This window comes from Diabrotica undecimpunctata, chromosome 9 (assembly GCF_040954645.1).
Source record: "Diabrotica undecimpunctata isolate CICGRU chromosome 9, icDiaUnde3, whole genome shotgun sequence".
NCBI classification, from domain to species: Eukaryota; Metazoa; Arthropoda; class Insecta; order Coleoptera; family Chrysomelidae; genus Diabrotica; species Diabrotica undecimpunctata.
In genome coordinates, this window is record NC_092811.1 from 45266836 (window position 1) to 45287854 (window position 21019).

At 34.5% G+C, this 21019-nt stretch overlaps 1 protein-coding gene across 3 annotated transcripts in view; it reads left to right on the forward strand.

Annotated features, from left to right (window-relative positions):
* LOC140450061 (proton-coupled amino acid transporter-like protein pathetic) overlaps positions 1-21019 on the forward strand; it is a 527271-nt gene that overhangs the window by 287649 nt on the left and 218603 nt on the right. The window contains exon 1 of one of the 3 annotated variants that reach the window (XM_072543491.1): positions 9058-9127. The exons of the other annotated variants lie outside the window; for them this stretch is intronic. The gene's annotated coding sequence lies outside the window, so the exon portion shown is untranslated. Of the gene's footprint in view, positions 1-9057; positions 9128-21019 lie in introns of those variants that run through there. 3 annotated transcript variants of the gene reach the window in all.

A 21019-nucleotide genomic window follows, 5' to 3' on the forward strand; every position in this document is an offset into this window, starting at 1 on the left:
TGTTCAGTGCTCTTTTTCTAATTTGGCGATCTTGTGGATTGTTCACTTCTTCGTATTTAATTCAATTTTTATAATTTTAAAATTATTCATTTATTTTATTTATTTGATAAACCCATTGCTTTTCGAGATATTTTTAGTTTTCTTTAAATTTCTGGGATACATTCAATACTTTTCTTTGGGGGTACTAGCTGTAATACTTTTTTTGTATGTAGAAATTACTTCATCATTCTTACTGGATCCTGGCCTGCTCTAAGATTAGTAGCCATTCTGTTCAGTTTCTGGCAACGTGTCTTCTGATCTCTAGTATCCCTAAGTCAGTCTCAACTCCATCTAACCACCTAATTCGCGACGCTGCTTCTTCTTCCTATAGGTGTTCCTGTCTTTAGCTTTTTAGCAATCATGTTGTCAGTGGCGGATACAAGGGGGGGGGGGCACGGGGGTCATGACCCCCTCCAAACAAAATTAAATATCAATCAAATAATCCTAAAAAAAAAAAATAATTTAAAACCCATCAACCCTATAAGCAGGAAGTCATTAGTTGAAATGATTTAAACTCACTTATTCTAGGGGTAAGTGTAGAATTATGCGGAAGCCTTTTTACATTGCTCTTTAAAAAAATCAACAGTTCTGAATACAGTAATATCTCGACTAACGCTAACCCGACTTCAGAGTTAAGCGATTTTCAAATTTTATCAATTCGTCATTTTAGTGCCAGAGAATCGTTTGATTACCGCCCACACATTATTGCTCTCATTCAATGTACATGACATGACAGGAAATCAGCACATTTTTATTTTGTATTAGGTATTTCTTATCTTCAGTTTTGTCTACGAATTGGTTATTTGTAATTTGAATATGTATTACACTATAAATACTACTCACGAAGTTGATCGAAGTTCAGCGAGTATTGCTTGTCAAATTTAACGTGATACTTGGCCGATTTGAAATTAGGCTCCACTCACGATGCGCATTCGACCACAACACAATTCGTCCTTATTATTTCTTGGCCCTTCGAAGTGCAAGGTACTTATATAGTCTGCGACAAAGTTTTTTTTATTTTACTTATGTTTAAAGTTACTGTGTGTTGAAGAAATATCGTATTACAATAGATTTGACTTTTTAAATAATTATTGTTAAGTATTTTAAATTATAAACATGAATTTTTATTTAAAATTAGAAGGCAAAGTCTTGTCTGGACAAACTAGGGAGGTAATAGTAAATGTAATTATTTTTATGCAGAGAGAAGCGATGCAAAATCCACATGTTAAAGATTTTAAAAAAGTTCAAGAGCGTTCTTCCTTAGCAACGGGAGTAAGTATAGCCACTATAAAACGGATCTCTCGTGAAATGAAAAATATCGAAGAAGGTGCTTCTACATCATTTTCGACGCCTAACAAAAGAATGAGATCTGCCCCAAAATCCCGATATACAAGTGCTCCGGAGGAAGTTTCTCAGAAATATTAAACAAGATAGGGAAGAAAATCGGCCCATAATTTACATGGATGAAACTTATATTCATTCCTCTCATACCCATGACAGATACTGGGGAGACAATACCACCGAGGGTTTGCACAAGCCAGTGTCCAAAGGGCAAATAAATGTTTCGTCGGTATGTTCCAAGATTAACTACTGTTCTTTTATTCTTATACAGTTTACTGTAACGCAAATGTAAAGCTTTCATCTCTGCCAATAGTCCTCTTATAAAATTACAGAACGAGACATTTATAGAAGTGTTCGAAAAAACTGCCGCTTCAACATAACTGAAAAGTCAATATTAATGAGTCAAATAAAATATAATTATTAGAAGAATTTTTTTACCAAGTAACAAAAACAAAATATTTTGTATTTTGAGAAAAATTTCCGAAGGAAAAATTGAAACGTCAAAATAACATACAATATAGACATATCATAGAAGTTCCATTAATAAATAAGGTCACTCTCTGTAAACTTGTAGTATGGAGTGTACCAACGAGGAGAAGAGACCGAGCGCATTATGTATCTCTTTTTCTCCGAATGCGTTCTCACTTAATTTTCTACGCAAGTGGACAAATTTGCCAAGTATCACCTTAAATTTGACAAGCTGTACGAGAGTGTAGACAGGTACTTCATGCGACTTCGCTTCGCCTCGTGCTTTCTACTTCCGTTCTGTGTCGGTTTTTCGCGTCCGAGTTAAAGGGCCCGAAGTTCGAATACGAAATGTCACACATTACTCGACTTAACGAGTATGTAGAGAGTCACCTTGCCTCGATTAATTTCACTTCTACACTTCGTCCGAAGAACTTCAATCGAGAGTGCAGACGGCGTTTTATAATTGTTGAGACTGTGTGCTTCATTTGATAATTTATCTATAATAAATACAAATAAAGGAACTGGGTGCGGCTTTCCAAGGTATTTGTGAAACTCATTGGGTTGAAGAGCATGAAGGTCATCTTCAGTTCCAGGGCGAATCTATCATCAAAATATACAACGTTCTTGAAACAATTTCTACGTGGAAGGACAGTAAAATATCTGATGCATTTTCATTAATGCAAACTATTAGGAGCCCAGAATTTCTCATTTCAGTATGAGTTTGTCTTAGTGACGTTTTAGGTACCACGTCGTCTTCTTTAGTTACCAAAATTAGAAGAAGGCTACTGAGGCCATAGAGGACACTAAATGCATTCTTCAAAATAAAAGATCAAATACTAAATCTGTTTTTGGTAAACTTTACTATGAAGTATAGGAAATAGCTGAACAAACAAATCTGTCGTCAAAACCAACCTGCTAACTCTTGCAAAGAATATTACCGAAGATCTATTTATTTACCCCTTACAATATCTTAACTGATTTAGAAAAACGACTTTCACCGAAAGTCTATTTAATATATTAATATTAAATCTTATTAAATCTATTTAATCTTCGAGTTGTTTTACCTAAAACTAACACACCAGAAGATAAAATTGCATTAAAAAAATTTTTGACACCTTCCAGGATATTATTGGACCATCTACTGCATATTCCACAGTAGAACAAGAGTTTTCACTGTAGATTCAAAAATGGAAAAGAGTCATGAAAACTTCCTGATTCTATTTTAGAAGTATTAGATAACTACTATATTCATATGTATGCAAATATCAGAATATTTTTCAAGTATTAATTACACTGCCAATTAGTGCAGCAACAGCAGAGCGTAGTTTTTCATCAATGTGCATCCTGAAATTTCTCTAGATGTTGATGCAATCATAGAGCGATATACTAAATCGGATAGGCGAAAAGAATACATTTTATAAAATTATATAATATTTACTTATCTTATTCTTATAGTATTTTTAATCACTGAACTTTTATTTACCACTCGTTGCCGGCTGTTGCTGACAATTCGTGAGAAAAATTTCAATACCGAGTAAAAAAATATTTCACTTACTTTTAGCCAAATATGCCTAACTATAAAAATAGCTTACATTCTTCAGCCAGGAGCATTTTTCTTCCTGGACCTCTTTTTCCTTCTACTTTCCCTTTCATTATGAGTCGTAGAAAATTATATTTTTCTCCTCTGTAAACATGCCCTAGATTTTGTTGTTTACAATATTTAGGAGTTCTCTCTCAGTCCTTATTCTTCTCAGCACCTCGTTGTTGGTCACGTGTTCTGTCCACCAAAATTTCAGCCTCCTTCGAAAAACACACACATTTCCCACATACCTCTCACAATTTTAATTACGAGAGTCCATGTTTCCACTCCGTATAGCAATAAGGAATAAAAGGAATGTTTAATACATTCATTAATGTTTACACGTACATTGAATTATTGCATTTAAATTACTTAACTTTGGTTTATACTTATTATTTATCCTTGGTTTGTTCTCGATTTTGTAGCCATGGGATAGGTTGGTTTAAATTAATTGTCTTTAAAATACCTAGTTTATATAATTGACAGTTCTTGATTTTTCATTAATTACTATTTAAATGGGAATAAGCCACAATTAAAGGTTAAAATACGTTTATTGACGTTTCAATTTCCACTTCGGAAATCGTTCTCAAAATACAAAATGTTTGTATTTTGAGATACGTATATATATTATATATATATAATATATATATATATATATATATATATATATATATATATATATTATATATATATATATTTTATATATATATATATATATATATATATATATATATTATATATATATATATATATATATATATATATATTTTATATATATATATATATATATATATATATATATATATATATATATATATGTATATATATATATACGTATATATATTTTTGTGTGTGTGTGTGTGTGTCATTTATACAAAAAGTATTGACTTTTTCTTATCGACATTTAGACTAACTTTATGGCTTTGGTGCTTTACATTAAGATTTTACTGCGTTTTTATGTTAATACCAGAGTAACCATCAATAAAATAAAATTAATTTCAAGTTAATTAATGTTTATAGCCGTTACAGCCATAAATTTGAGAGGAATAATAAATCTGTTATTTCTTTTATGTAATATGCTTAGTAACGATAACTGACATTTTACTAAGCATAACGTAGAATTCATTAGGGTATTTATTAAGACATTGTAACCGAGAAATAAAAGCTGTAATAGGAAATATTAAATCGTCAATGGGATCAGAAAGCTAAGCAGACAAGTCATGTTAGAATAAATACTAAGGAGACAAGTGACAAGATGATGAACAAGATATTTTGTTCTGCTTTAACTACATACAATTGATGACAACGATCGCTCACTGATTATAGTAAATGTTCTTTCTATTCTGAAACCTTTTGTTAGATCGTCTATTGCTATTTTTTAACAAATAACTAAAAGTTTATCAATTTATATATATATATATATATATATATATATATATATATATATATATATATATATATATATATATGTAAAAGGATAAATCTTCTAGCAAAAGCTGCTATCGCTTTGTTGATTTAAATGGCCAAATATATGGCCTAGGAGCACAAATTCGTTAAACTTCCCGTGCTCGAATCGGTATCAATAAAGTGTTATGACTCATTTCGGCCTATCCCAGCCTCATCAGACACTTGGGCTGATACAAATTCAAACTCGGAAAGTCCAACGAATGTCTCCCAAACTTTCACCACAGCAGTGGTTAGCATGCAGAGGCGCCACCTGCTTTGGCGGCCATGAACGAAAAAGATATATTAATATCGTTATATATATATATATATATATATATATATATATATATATATATATATATATATATTTGGGGATTCTACAGTATTCACTGCCTTCCCTCGCTCAACTGTTTCAATATCTCTCTGTTGTTCCATTCTCCATCGTTTAGGCCTCTCTTACTCATGACGTCGTCTACTTCGTTCCTCCAGGATTTTCGGGGTCGTCCTTTTTTCCTCCTGCCTATGGGGCTCCATTCGGTTATTCTCTATATCCATCTGCTGTCGCTAGTTCTTCTTACATGTCCATACCACTTTAGTCTTTTTTGTTCTATATATGTTAGTATGTCTGTTTCTATCGATATTCTTTGCTTTATTTCGTCATTACTTCTCATATCAATTCTTGTAACTCTGCAGCATCTTTGCAGGCATTCCATCTCTATTGCTACTATCTTACTGCTGTTTTTCTTGTTTATGATCCAATTTTCAGCCCCATATGTCATAATACTTCGCACCAATGTTTTATAAATCTGTGTTTTTGTCTTCATATTTAGGTGTCTATCCCACCATACTGAGTTAAGTTGTCGGATTGCTGTTCTTGTTTGTTCTAATATTTGTGTAATTTCTTCCTCTGTTGTTGCTTTTTTCGTGATTATAAATCCCAAGTATTTGAATTTATTCTTTCCTTTGATTGCTACGTTGTCATCAATCTGTAAATCTTCTATGTCTTCTTCACTTGTAGATAGGTACTCTGTTTTCGCGAGGTTAATGGTTAATATCTAGGCCAGCCTTGGTATATTCTTCTTATAATTTCCTCATCATGTAGCTGAGGTCGTCTTGATCTTGTGCAATCACTACTTGATCGTTTGCAAAGGTTAACGTATATAGGTATTCGTTTCGTACCGGTACTCCCATGCCTTCGCATTTTCTTTTCCATGTAGTCAAGGCTTTCTCTAAGTATATTTTGAATAGGGTTGGAGATATGGAACAACCCTGCAGAAGTCCTTTTGTTGTGGTGAAGTCTGCTATGATTCTTATTCCCATTTTAATGGACACTTTATTTTCTTTATACAGAGCTTTTGTATCTTCTATGAGTTCCGTCTGTATTTCCAAATTGTACATTACCTCCCATAGTTCTGACCTTGGTACAGAGTCATACGCCTTTCTCAGGTCCACAAATGCTAAGTGTATATCTCTATTTTTTGCTTTTTTCTTTTCCAACAGTTGTTCCAGTGTGTATATGTGGTATATGCATGATCTTCCTGCCGTGAAGCCTGCCTGATCCTCCCCGATTTTGCCTTTAATCGCTTGCTCTATCTTTTCTCGCAGTATCTTCTCATACAATCTTTCTATTGATGATATTACACTTATACTTAACAGTTAAAATACTATATTGTAAGTGTCTTTAAAATTCAGGGAAAATAAAAAAGAAGAAATAATTATAAAAGAAAGATCAAGCGGCTCTCGGCCTGACACACAGCGACCTTTACAGATTTATTTTTGTCACGTAAAGCTTCTCATCCAACCCTATTCTCTTAATAAGTTTCCACAGCTCTTAGAGGGGCCCTGTCGTGCAGAGCGGCTTCTTCTTTTTCTAGATAGAACCGATAAATATTCTCTTCCGTCTAGTCCGCACAACTCAACGGTTATTGAGCCTAAAATGTACTGTCAACAGTCCCCTGGAAGTCTTTCAATTGTGGGTTAATAAATCGACTGTGACTTTGTTTGTTCGCAACCCCAAAACAAGCCTACTAGTGCAGCTAGTGCAAAAAATATTAATTTATTTTTCATAACCAAAAGACGAAAACTTTTTAAATAGATTTTTCTAGACAAGGGTGTGTCCTACAGAATTAATAAGACTAACTCTTAGTACTAGAATACCTGACAATTTATTAATCTAGTATCACGAATGCTTAAAAGTTACAGACAAAAAAGTTACGCGATAAAATAACCATTGACCTGCCCAAAACGGACGCCTACTTTTAATTTTTCTAAATAGAAGCCTTCTGTATGTATTTAAAAAACAACTAATTACAAAGTGCGATGTTCAAAGAGCTTTAACTCTCTTAGGAAGTATTTTCGGACTAGGTCAATTGGGTTAAATTGTCTTAAAATTATCTGAGGAATCTCCGGTCTTCGTTTATCAGGAGAGTTTTTGGACACCCTGTTTATGTGGTGATTTCCCTGGTTTTGGTATCATTATAACTAACCTAACCTAACCTTAACTCAGCTGTTTTCCATAAATTTGGCAGATATCTTAATCTAAATACAGCATTAATTAGGGTGATCAATGTTCCTATGGCTTTACGAGATAGTTTTTTTGGTAATTCTCCAGTGATTAAATGTAAGTCTGATTCGCTCTTATATCTGATTAGGCTCTAAAGATATTTGGTTTTAATGTATCTTCGAAATATGTGTCAAATTTCTCTGCGTTTTGCTTATTACTTGTGGCCCAGCTACCCTCTTAATGGGTGTAGAATGGGTTACTGGCCTTTCTGCCTTTTTGTTGGTTTCCATAGAGCTATTAGCTTCCAGCTGCTATCATCCAATAACTCTCTCAGGTAAGGACTGATTGATTCATTTTGTATGTTATGAATCTCTTTTTAAGTTTTTTAAAAAATTTGTTTTATCTTCAGGAGCTTGGGTTTGTTGTCACCTCCTTCTTAGTTTTCTTTTCCTCTTTAATTAACTTTTAATTTCTTTTAAATATCTGTTTCCTGTTACTTTTGATCTTAGGGAAGGAGTGCTTTCCCATACTAATTTTTATATATTTTAATAAATAACTCTACTTCCTTATTTAACTGTTTGGGTTTTTTAATGTAATTGTCTAAATATATGTAAAATCAAATATTTTGTTTCTATCTGTTGGCCAATAACTCGGTCTACCTATTGATACTGCTTCACATTTCTATTTTTCCATGGCTGCCCGTAACACTTTTCTTTTAGTTGTTGTTAATCTTAATCCCCATTGGGTGTACTTTGCATTAAAGTCAGAAATTCTTGCAGCTCATTTTGATGTTGTAGCAATCCATTGGCATTATATTTCATGATTCGTAGTTGCGTAGCCATTTCTAATTTTTCTTATAGCTCCTTTAGCACTATTTTCCAATCTAGTCACTCTTACATCTATTTGAGCTATTTTATCATATATCTTGATGAGTTTTTTCCATATCATTTTCAATGTATTTTCGGTTTCCAATTCTTTTTCCTATTGTGTTTGCGTTATTTACTACTACCGCTATATTTTTTTATTTTCAGTGACGTTTTGCGCTTTCGGTTTTTCTTTGTCATTAACTCTTCGTGGGGGTTTTGGAGCACTAGCTTTATTTGTCCTCTGATCTCTCCACTTTTGTATTTGTTTTACTATACAATATGCGCAGTATTTTACAGGATGATTTTCACTACAATGGAAGCATTTTGGTTTCTCTTTTAGTGGTTTCTTACACTTTTGTAACGTGATTACCGATATATTTAACACATCTTGGTGGCTTATATTACAGTATTTGCATGTGTGCAAACTTCTTCTAATCTCGTGATCTATTTATAATTTCGTTTTGACAATGTCGGCATCTATTTATAATCAATAATGTTTCATCTTCTGAAATTCTTATTGAGCCTCCCCTCTGTATCTTCGCTATCATCTTTAATTTGCATTGTATGAGATTTTAAAAAATCATTTCCCAGATGATACTCATGTTATAATGACTAATATTTACTAACTTCTAATTATAACAATATGTAAAATTTTCTTCAATTATTTAAAGTACATACATACGAAGTTCATCTTATATCAATCGAAGTACCTATGGACTACTTCTATGGTAATTAAAGAAAGATAATGAGTTGACGTTTTTATCAAGAAAGATAATTTTTTTCTTATGCATATTTAAAATGTACTTGTAGAATCACTGTATATTGTGTTGTTGAGGGGATCTGAAGTATTTCGAAGATCACTAAGTCGTAGAATCGATTTTAAAGGTAGGATGTTTTACTTTTACTTAATCGTTTGGATAAAAACAGATAAATACAGTTAACTCAAATGAAATAACATTCTGTATATATATATATATATATATATATATATATATATATATATATATATATATACAGTGGACAAAAACAGGGATATACCTATTTTGCAATATGAAGATTTAAAATTTGATGTTTGTAACGTTGTCAGATTTACCACTTTTCTGATATCATTAGTCACTTTGGTTTCTTAAATACAACACCCTGTATATTTTACCTTTATTTCTCCACTTAAATACCAGTTCAACTGTATATACTTTCGATTTCATTTAACTAGGAATTTAAAAAAATATATACAAAAGCCTAGAAACGTCCAATCGTCATTGGACGATTTTTTCATTATACAAGGTGATACACGTTACAGTGATGACGTCATCGGCTCTTTTTTTAAATGTATTTTAGGACATTTTTAGATCGATAAAAATGAGCTGATTCCAAAAAAGTATAATACTGGGGGTCTAACGGATATAATTTGAAAGATATGCGCTTAGAAAATTAATTTTTATTGATTTATAATATTAATAAATTATAAATAAATTATAATAAATAACTTGAAAGTAATCCAGTAATTAATACATGACTTAATCTTAAATGTTCGAATTGTAGCCCTTGTTGGATTTGACAGTAACCCAAACGTTGTACAAATTCTTTTAGAACCTTGTTTATGCTTTCTTGAGAAATATTGTTTTTTTTTTCTTTACGAATTCTTGTTTTCAAGTCTCCACTACTTTCAGGTTTCGTTTTATAAACAACATTCTTTCAATTACTCCACATAAAATAATCCAAAGGATTGAGGTCTGGCGACTTCGCTAGCCATTCAATATGCCCACGTCTTCCAATCCATCTGTTCGGAAAAATTTCGTTTAGGTACTTTCGAACATCTAAAGCATAATGAGGAGGCGCACTATCATGTTGAAACCATAAACTTTTATCAAAACCTCCAAGATTAATTGTACTGGGGAATAAATTAACTAAAGTAGGTACGAAATACCCACTTAAAAACTGAAGGTATGCTGGCCCGTTTAAATTACCTTCGAAATAGTAGGGTCCAATGATTTTATTTCTTACAATGCCAGCCCATACGTTTATCTCTTGCGGGTATTGTGTATGGTGTTCCCGCATCCAGTTGGAGTTTTCTTTTGCCCAGTATCTACAATTCTGACGGTTTACCTCGCCGTTTAATTTGAATGTAGCCTCATCAGAAAAAATAATATTTTGAACCAAAAAAGGGTTTCGGTGGCTGTTGTTCATCATTATTTTGGAAAATTGTATTCTTTTATCTGGATCATCCTCGTTTAATTCCTGTACAATCATGCATTTTACTTAGTTTACTTACTTTTACGTACTTTGTGTATCGTTGTTTTGCAAACATTGAGATCACTACTAACCTTACGAACAGAAATGTGCGTACCTTCTTCAAAAGCAAGTAGAACATCTAATGTTGTAACATAATTTACAGAGTGACTACCTGATTTGCGTGCATTTTCAACCGTACCAGTTTCTCGAAATTTCTTTTCAATCTTACTTACTGTTGACTGCGTAATGGGTATTTCTGGAAATTTATCATTTAATAAATTACACACTTCCACCTGAGTTCGCGATTTGTCTCCATACCCAATCATCTTGAGTATTTCAATTCTTTGCTTTACACTCAAATTCATTTCTACTTAAAATTAATTCTAAGCAATAATACAGAACATTCACGAATTAATACAATTATTGTACTACTTAATTGTTATTGAACGTTACTAAAAATAATTACAGTTTACCAAAAACCAGAAATAGGCTACTTTTTTGCAATTGATATTAAATAATTTATTTTCTAAGCGCATATCTTTCAAATTGTACTGTACACAGCATACAATGAACCCGAGATCATAACATCCATAAAGATCGGACGTCTGCGCTGGATGGGCCATGTTGAACGAATGTTGGAGACTGAAACACCAAAACATATTATGAGGCAAACACCAGTAGGAAGAAGGTCAAAGGGAAGACCCAAACTTAGATACATGGAACAAGTGGAACAAGATCTGAAAACACTTAAGATTACCAACTGGAAAAACAAAGCAAGGAACAGAACAGAATGGCGGAAAATCCTAGAACAAGCCAGGACCCAGAAAGGGTTGTCGAGCTACTGATGATGATGATGATATCTTTCAAATTAAATCCATTAGACCCAAGTATTATATTTTTTTGAAATCAGCCCATTTTTATCTATCTAAAATGTCCTAAAATACAGGGTGTTACAAAAAAAACCAATAACGTCATCACTGTAATGTGTATCACCTTGTATAATGAAATTTTATTGTAAAATGTAGAACATCAAATTTAAAATTCGACGTGTTTTAGATTTTTTTAAAAAGGCTTTTCATTTAGGAAATATCGAATTTATTCCATACTTTACGGACACACTGTATAGTGACATATGAAAATATCTTCAGATATTTCGCGCACCAACTCATAGAGAAACATTCCAAGAACTTATAAACATGATGATAACCAGCGTTTAATTACTTTTTTTATTTTTAAATTCATATTTACAGTCTACTCATAAACAGTACATTGAGTAATAGTAAATATGATGACAATATTGACTTGATTTGGGTACCGACCAGCGACAGTTCTTCATTTTACCTATGTAACCAGATCTTCTGGCCAAGTCCTCTTCAGTCTTCGTTCCTCCATTGGTAGCTGATATAATTCACTCATAATCTGGCTGTGGTGCGTTGAATGACCTCTTGACCTCTTTTATGGTTGGTACTCCTAGGTCATTGTGGATACTTTGCAAAATTTTTGTGTTTGAAGGCTTGCTACAGCCCCAGAGTTCTACGCCGTAAGTCCATATTAGTTTCAGTATTACTTTTTAGAGCAGTATTTTCTTCTCCAATGACAGTTGTGACTTTCTGTTAAATAACTAATTCGTTTGTTTTAATTTTGTAGTGAGCTTAGTTTTTTTGGCGTTTATGTAATGCTTCCAGGTGAGGTTTCCCTCTCCCATCGATTAAATTATTATTGTGAGAGTTAGAATTCGGTTTCTTAAATTTTTTAGTTGCTCTCCATATAGACTGGTCATCTGGAGAGAGATTGTTAATATAAAAATTGAAGGTGTCATTACGAGCTTGATTTAACGCTGACGTTAGCTGGTGTATTAGTCTATTTAGCTGTGGATTTCGAGACCTTATTCGAGATTATTACTGTTTTTATTTTGTCTTTGGTGTTTCCTGAAACGACTTGGGAAAAAACTACCTCTATATGTAATTGGCTGCTGCATTGTGTTTTCTGGGTTGCACGCTGTATTGTAGTCTGAGTATTTTTATGTGTTTTATTTACAATATTTTTTTCTGTGTTTTATTAAGTCTTTATATACAGTGCAACGTTTGTAATGGCTACCATTACATAAAGTGCAAGTTGCAGGAGGATCTAGGTTTAGTACATGTTTTTGTATCATGGAGACAACTTCATTTTACGCAATTATATGCGTAAGCAATATGATTTGGAGTGCCCATAGGCCTGGCATTTGGTGGTGCACATTTTTTATTATTTGTGTTGGATTCAAGATCGATAAAGAATAGTGAAAGAGGTTCTTTTGTTCGTCTATGTTTAACATTAATTATGTTTCTAACATAGTGACCCTTTTTCGCAAGTTTGGTTTTTATATCATCTGTATCAATTGTGTGATCCTCTTATTCTTACTAAAATTCATTACGCTCTAACCTGTTGAAGTTGGTAGCTGTGGAATACAATTTTCTTTTCTCTTATATAGCTTACTAGTTTTTTGTACGTTTCTGGACTTAGGCGTTTATTTTTACTACACTATCTGTAAGTGTTTTTGTATAATTATTTATTTATTTATTTTGTATAAGTTTCCGCGGGGGTGATCCCTGTCAGTGAGTTAATCATTTGTGGCTAGTTTTTTAACTGCATCTTTAACCTCAAAAATCGTTGGTGGTTCCTCTTTCCTCTCGTCTCTTCCGCTTACCTCATCTCTTTCGTCTTCCAGGTTTTTTTTCTTCATCTGTATTAAGTGTCTGGTTAAAGTATTCCACCCGTCTATTCAACACATCTTTCGTTTTTGTTAATAGATCGCCATTCTGACTTCTGCATTGATTTGTGGTTGCTTGAATTGTTTTCTCTTTATGTTAAGGAACCAGGTACCTGTTAAAAAATCATTTGAATTAGTGTATAAGGGTGTTGGATTTGGATTAACTTGAGCCGGTGAAGGTGGTTATGGCTGAAGGTTGAATTGATTAGCATAAGTGTTAGGGAAGGGTTGTAATTGGTTGTAATGATACTATTAGATATCTACCGATATTGGGTTTGGCTGTTGTTGAAGTATATATGATGTTTGCATCCTCGGCATTGGATATGATTGTTAGTCGACTGTATCAGTCTACTGGTTGATTTAATCCGGGTCCATTCTCGGTCGGGAACATTTTTGGTGTAGGGAATAAAATTTAATAATCATTATTGTTTATCCTTTTGTGTAGTTGGTTCTCTCCCATGAGAACATTGATAACGACTGCCAACTGTTTTATTTGTTTTGTTTTTAATCAGCTGTGAATTTATTTTTATGTAGCGATTTGATCTTAAGATTTGCAAACACTTACCCAGAGGGTAGATATTGCATTTACACTTCTTATTCTAAAATTATTAAACTGTTGATTGTGAGTTATTTGGTGATTTCGATAACGTTACGAATAGCTGTTGATAACCGGGTAATGGTTCAACTACACTGATGGTAGAATGTGTAAATTATATTTCTTAATCTTTTTTCTAGAAATGAAAATGGATTCATCGATAATTCTCTGTAACATTTAAATTTAAATTAATTTTCATTTAAATGAAACGTCAAATTTTTATTGACCTGAGGGATTTTTGGGTTTGGTCCCAAAAGACTATCAATCACCGACAATCGAAAGACATAAAATGACATTTTTGTATTAGAATTATTATAGAAATAGTATGCGTTGATTAGCATAATTTGAAAAATATGTATGCCTATTTTTTTGTACCACCTCATAGTTTTGTGTTCGCAACTATAATAATTCAACATCTGGTCGCCTAAGTCAATGCCACCTTTGTGTTTGTTATATTCAGCGACTAAACGGGGCTTTCTTTATCAATTACTTTCCTAGATATTATTGGAATCATTTCATGACCAAATTCTGAAGAGATCATTAAAATATCTCGCTGTTCTTTCTATTTAAACACGCCTATCCCTTTAATATTGTAAGCACTCACCAGTTCATTTTGTTTTAATGTTCGAGAAACTTCGTGTGGATTTTCCGCTCTTCCTATTCTCGATGTTCCTGTAAGATAAGTTTTAAACGAAAGTAGTTTTTTACACAATACAACACTACTATAAAAATTATCCATATAAAAGGAGTGACCAACATTTAATTTCTAATCCATCAAATTTAGCACTACCTTTTCCGTATAATTACGTCCTCCAACTACTGGGTCACTAGCCCCACCATAAACTAATACATGCGTTGAATCATCCCGGTACATTCTACCAAAGTATACAGTTTGACACAATATTTGTGTCGTTTGCCCTTGAGAAATTGACGAAAACTAAGTCTTCCTCTCCATAAAATGATATATTCGTCCAGGGCTAATTTTCTTTCTGGATAATAAAGATTCTCCATTTCATTATTAAAAAAATCTAACAATGGAGATATCTTGGCAAGTCTGAACTGGTTATTGTCACTATTATTTTTAAAATGTAAAACACGCAAAATTAACATAAAGGTGTTTCGGCTCATATATTGTTCAAACACTAGAATACCAAATAAATGATTTTTCTTCCAATAATCATTCATACGATTCATTTTTATGGTTCCCATGTGAAACAACCAACCAAGAAAAATTTTAAATTCTTCTACAGTTATATCCTTCCAAGCTGCAATTCTACTTTTCTCAGATTTACTTTGAGAAAGAATATCAACGGCATATAAATTGCTAGGATTGCTACCACCTACAATAATTTTCAATCCTGGTATTGCTGTAAATGGTAGCACTGTAGGATGTTGAGGCTCTGAAGACCATTCAATAATATTTTGAGACTCATCATCACCATCGTCATCTTTAGATTCTTCTTGTAAATTAGGATCGTCTGCCCGATCATCTTCATCACAATATAAATCTTCATCACTTGCATTACTATCGTCATGTGAATCTTCTAATATATGTTTAGAAGTTGAAGGTTGGCAGTATTCATCACTAATTTTAAAAATAATTTTTTTTTTTTTTTTATTTAATTTAACGTGCTTGTGACAGCTTCGGCCATTAGCACGAGGCACCGTGGATACAATTATAAAGGTTCAATTACATATTATATACTATGGTTATATACTATTTAATAAGTTTTCTAGCTTCAGGAACTGGATAGCTGTGATGACTTGGCTCTGGTTCGATAATATATCTTTGATGTCGCCTTCCATGCCCAGTTCTTGGCGTCGTTTATTGTAGTGAGGGCAGTCCACAAGGATGTGTAGAACGCTTAGTGGAGATTGGCAATAGTGACAGATTGGCTTAGGTGCAGAATTCATTAGGTGACCATGTGTACATCTGGTGTGACCAATACGCAATCTTCTAGCAACAACCATCTCATTTCTAGTTATACCAGGGATAACAAACCGCTCAATCGTCTGATCTATTTGGTGTAAAAATGTAGTGGATTGGTTCCAATGATTCTGCCAGTAATTTCGTACGAGTTTCTTTATACTAGTTTTTAGGTCACTGGCAATTTGTATATTACGTGGTGTACAATTGGATACAGCAGCTTCTTTGGCAAAGCGATCGGCGTTGTCGTTACCCATAATCCCGATGTGGGAGGGAATCCATATGATAGTGATATGGATGTCGTGGATGATAAGATTTTGGTAAATATCATGGATTTTTTCAACAAGAGGGTGATTAGTAAATAGATTATTGATGGACTGGATAGAGGCAAGGGAGTCTGTACAGATGGCAATATGTTGATTGGGTGCTGTACAGAGTTTGAAGGCTTGGTAAATAGCATACAGTTCACCAGTGTGAACGCTGCATGTGGCAGGTATTTGACATGAACTAACGACTGTTTCCGTAGTGGTAACCGCACAACCAACCCCCGTTTCGCTCTTTGATGCGTCAGTGTAGAGTACCCGATCGAATTTCTTAAAATTAAGAATTTCTAGTAAGGATTTCCTAATCAAATCCTGGTTGGTTTCTGCCTTACTAAACTTTGTAAGTGACACATTAAATTTCGGTAAAGTTTTGGTCCAAGGAGAGTTCTGCGGGATCGGGAGAGGGTTAGTTAGGGATAAATTTATATGTGGTATTAAAGTTGGAAGTAAGAGGGCGATAGTGTGTATGCGTGGAGCAGGAGGGTGAGTACTAGTATAGTTGGGTAATGTCAGCAGTGTGTGTACTGGATTAGAAAGGTTAGCTGAAGTAGAGGCAGCGTAAGAAAGGAGGAGATATTGGCGCCTAAGCCAAAGAGGAGGTTCGTTGGCTTCGCGGTAGAGGCTCTCAGCTGGACTGCTACGAAAAGCTCCTAAACAGAGGCGGATAGCAGTATTATGCACAGAATTAAGGGTTTGTAAAGATGTTTTGGATGCTGACATATATATAAAGCTGCCGTAATCGAGTTTAGAGCGAATGAGAGACCTATATACTTTTAATAGTGTACATTCGTTAGCGCCCCATTGGTAGTGGGAAAGTGTTTTAATAATATTTAAACGTTTTAGGCACTCTGCTCTAGTTTCCTGAATATGTAGTTTCCAAGAAAGTCGGGAGTCGAATATTAGTCCTAGAATTTTGCGGTGATCAACGACTGGGAGAGGGTGGTTATTCACTAAGATTTTAGGGGCAGTGGAGAGTGTTTTTCTGGTAAATTTAATGAGTTGTGATTTTGTGGATGAGAGGGACAGGCCGATGGCAGTCAATCTATTTTGTAATAAGTCCACAGATGTTTGGAGAAGTTTGCAAGTAGTAGTGGTCGCAACACCATGGCAGTAAATTACAAGGTCATCAGCATATGAAGTAAATTTGACTGGGGAGGGAAGATTGTGGCATATATGGTTAATTGATAAAATAAACAATGTAGGGCTTAATACAGAGCCCTGAGGGACTCCGTCTTGTTGGATGTGTGGTGATGATATACAACCATTTACAGAGACTCTGAAAGATCTAGAGCTAAGAAAGTGCTTGATGAATTTAAAAATATTACCATTAAGGCCATATAATAATAGTTTATCGAGAATAACCTGTCTAGGTATTTTATCGAAGGCAGCTTCAATATCAAAAATGCAGGCAATCACTTCTTGACTGTTATTAATAGCTCCGGCGATGTGGGTATGAAGGAGGACGAGGTTATCGCTTGTAGAACGATGTCGGCGAAAACCGGATTGTTCTTTAGGTAAAATTTGGTGTTTGTCAATAAACCATAAAAGACGTCTGTTTATCATCTTTTCCATTAATTTGCACATGGTGCAAGTGAGAGAAATCGGTCTATAGGACTGAGGAAAGATTGGTGTTTGGCCATGTTTTAGGACAGGTATAATTACGGATGTGTTCCATTGAGTAGGAAATATTTGAGAAGACCAGATAGAGTTATATATGTCTAACAGGAAAGTGAGGCAGCGGTTGGGTAGGTTTTTAAGAAAAATATAAGGGATATCATCAGGGCCGGCAGAAGTATTTTTGCATGAGGATAAAGCAGATGTAAGTTCAGAAAGTGAGAAAGGAGAATTAATATTGTCGATATCTTGTAAGTGCTGTGAAGTGAGGTTGTAGGAGAGCGGTTCTTGTGTAGAGGATGCAATTAGGGGTTTGAGTTTGTTGTGAAATTGTTCCTCAAATGTATTAGCCAGGGTATTGCAAATAATTTGGCTGTTGCTAGAAGAAGTGCTGTTAGAGATTAAATGGGTAATTTTGGTGTTGGTTTTTTGTCCCTGAACTTGTCGGATTTTTTTCCACATTTGGGAGGGATTTGTGTTATCATTCAAAGACGATACATAGTTATGCCAGGATGTTTTCTTGCTCTGTTTGACAACGTATTTGGCTTTGGCTTTCAGCTTTTTATACTTAATTAGATTTTCAGGACTTTTATGTTTGCGGTATTGATTGAGCGCAGTCTTTGATTGTCGAATTGCGAGTTCACATTGAGAGTTCCACCAAGGGACAACTTTATGTCGGGAGCTAATTGTAGTTTTGCCAATGTGAGTTAATGCTGCTTTAATTATGGCATCTGAGAATAGTTTTATGGAATCATCGATATTATTAGAGTTAGGTAATTTACATATTAGGGATTCCGATTTTTTGGAGAACTCTGGCCAATTAGCCTTGTTGAAGCGCCAATAACTTCTCACTGAAACTTGGTCATAGGTGTTGTCACGTATAATTATAGGGAAATGGTTGCTGTCGTGAAGGTCGTCCGCTGTTTGCCAGGATAATTTGGGGGCCGATTTGGGATCACATATGCTTAGATCGATGGCAGAAAAAGCACCTGAAGCAATGTTAAAGTGGGTGTGTGATCCCGTATTAAGGATACATGAACTAGTGCAATCAAGAATAGTTTCAACAACTTTACCACGTCCGAATGTACGCGAGGAGCCCCACATAGTGTTGTGGGCGTTGAAGTCTCCTACAATTATATAGGGTTGGGGAAGTTGGTATACTAAATCAAGAAGTTCTTCTTCCTTTAGAATGTAGTCAGGAGGGATGTATATAGAGCATATTGTAAGTTTTTTAGGGCAGTAAGTAGTGATGGCGACGGCTTCGAGATTGGTAGTCAGAGGAAGAAGAGTGGAGTAATGGTCTTTAGAAGCAAATATAGATGCACCTCCACTAGCTCTGGAGCAGACAGATCTGATGTAATGATACCCTTCAAAATCTTTGAGTGTATGAAGATTAGTTGACGTGAAGTTAGTTTCCTGTAAGCAAATGAAGGTGGGGTGGTGGAGAGATATCAGTAGCTGCAGACGTTCTAAGCGCGGATAATATCCGTCGCAATTCCATTGAATTATAGTGAATATAAAAGGTATAAATTAAGGCAGGTCGGTTTTGTCTAAGGATGGGTCACTGTCATTAGAGCTAACAGATGCAAGACTAACAGTGTCAATAACATCATTTAGATTCATCGTAGCCTTAATTTTTTTTTGTAGGCGAGTTATACGATTTTTAAGTGATCTGTCAGAGATATTATGGTATATTTGTTTAAGGTCATCAAGAAGGGCGTTAATGTTCGTAGTAAATTGGTATGCTTCAGCTAAGGGGTCATGGCAGTCGAAAGAATTTTCCAAGAAAGCAATTAGTTGTAGCGAGTTAATTGAAAAGGATGATGGGTTTGCTGCTATAAGATTTTCTATGATTAAGCGGGCAGACGGGCTGATAGTAGCTGATGGTTTTGTATCTTTGGTTTTCGATTTTTTTTTAGGGGCTGATTTGGGGGCCCGGAAGGAGGTGTCATCGAGGGAATGTAGATCTATTGGAGTGTGAGTAGTAGGATCTGAAATGGCAATTACAGGGGGAGAATCGAGGCTTGAGTCAGTTGAATGGGCTCTTTTCAGGAGGGCGATAGTAGGAGGTGTAGGTTGAGGTTGATCTAAAGGTAGAGGTGTGATGTTGGATAAATTGTCGGAGGCAGAATTTGGGTCAGAAGTGTGAGAGGTGCCGGAAGGTGCGGTGGGGCTATTGTTGGTGGATTCATTAGGTACTTGGGCGAAACGGGGGTGGGTAGTGGTATCCGGTGGGTTTTGGCAGGTTTCAGCCGTATGTCCGGCTTTTTGGCAAAGGAAACATTCTAGTTTGTCTGATGTAACGAAGATTCGGAAGGAAGTGTCTTCAAAATGTATTAATACGGAGGTTTGTATTTCGAAATTGTCTTTATCTGGTATTACGTAGATAGACCGTCGAAAACTTAATATATGGGAATAATCTTCATCGGGTGAGCCTGTACGAATCTGAGATACAGGTGAGGCTAGTTGCAGACCAAGTTCGTTTTTTAATGCCTGCTCGATAAGTTGATTTGGAATCGATGGACATACATTAGATATTAACAATCTTTTAGTTGGGGAAATGAGTCTGCGGATGTGGACAATTTCATTTTTAACGGAAACGGTGGGATTGTTTTTAAGAAGAATATCGACGTCAGAAATAGAAGCAAGAAAGATGCAAATGCGTTGGTTAGATATGCGGGAAGCGTGGGTAATACGCTTTGGTGTTACGATTTCACCGATCGCCTTAATGTAATCGAAGAGAGCTGTATCCGGAAGAGCATTTAATACTATTGCTTGCTTTCTGCTAGGATATGATGTGGTTGCTGGTGTAGGTTTTGTTGTTTTTGATGTGGTAACAGCTGCGTAGCTTGGAGCGGTGGGTTGAAGAAGCATTTTTAAATATTCTGGATGCCAAAATATTTAATGAAAATCAGGCGCAATGCCTGGCCTATTTATTGTGTTTGTATCAATTATAAAGTTTACATACCAAGTTGTTTCACAAAAAACTTTTCACTTTCAATAATTACTTGATAACAAAACACATTAACTGACAAGTTTTTTTTATAAGAAATACTATTTGAAGAAGCCGAGGTGTTGACTCGTTGGCTTTTCGAATAGGAATCAAAAAAATAATTTAAAATTGAAGTATTTAGCAAAACACGTACAATGGCTCACAATAAAACCAAAAGACATCCAACATCGAAGGCGTAGAAAATATTACTAAATGCATAGCAAAATAAACCGATGGAATTGGATTATGATAATACAACAAATTATTGGAAATGCAATATAATCTAAATACATCTAGTGATTCTTTCAAAGCTTACCGATGCTTTTACTTTTATTACTTTATAAC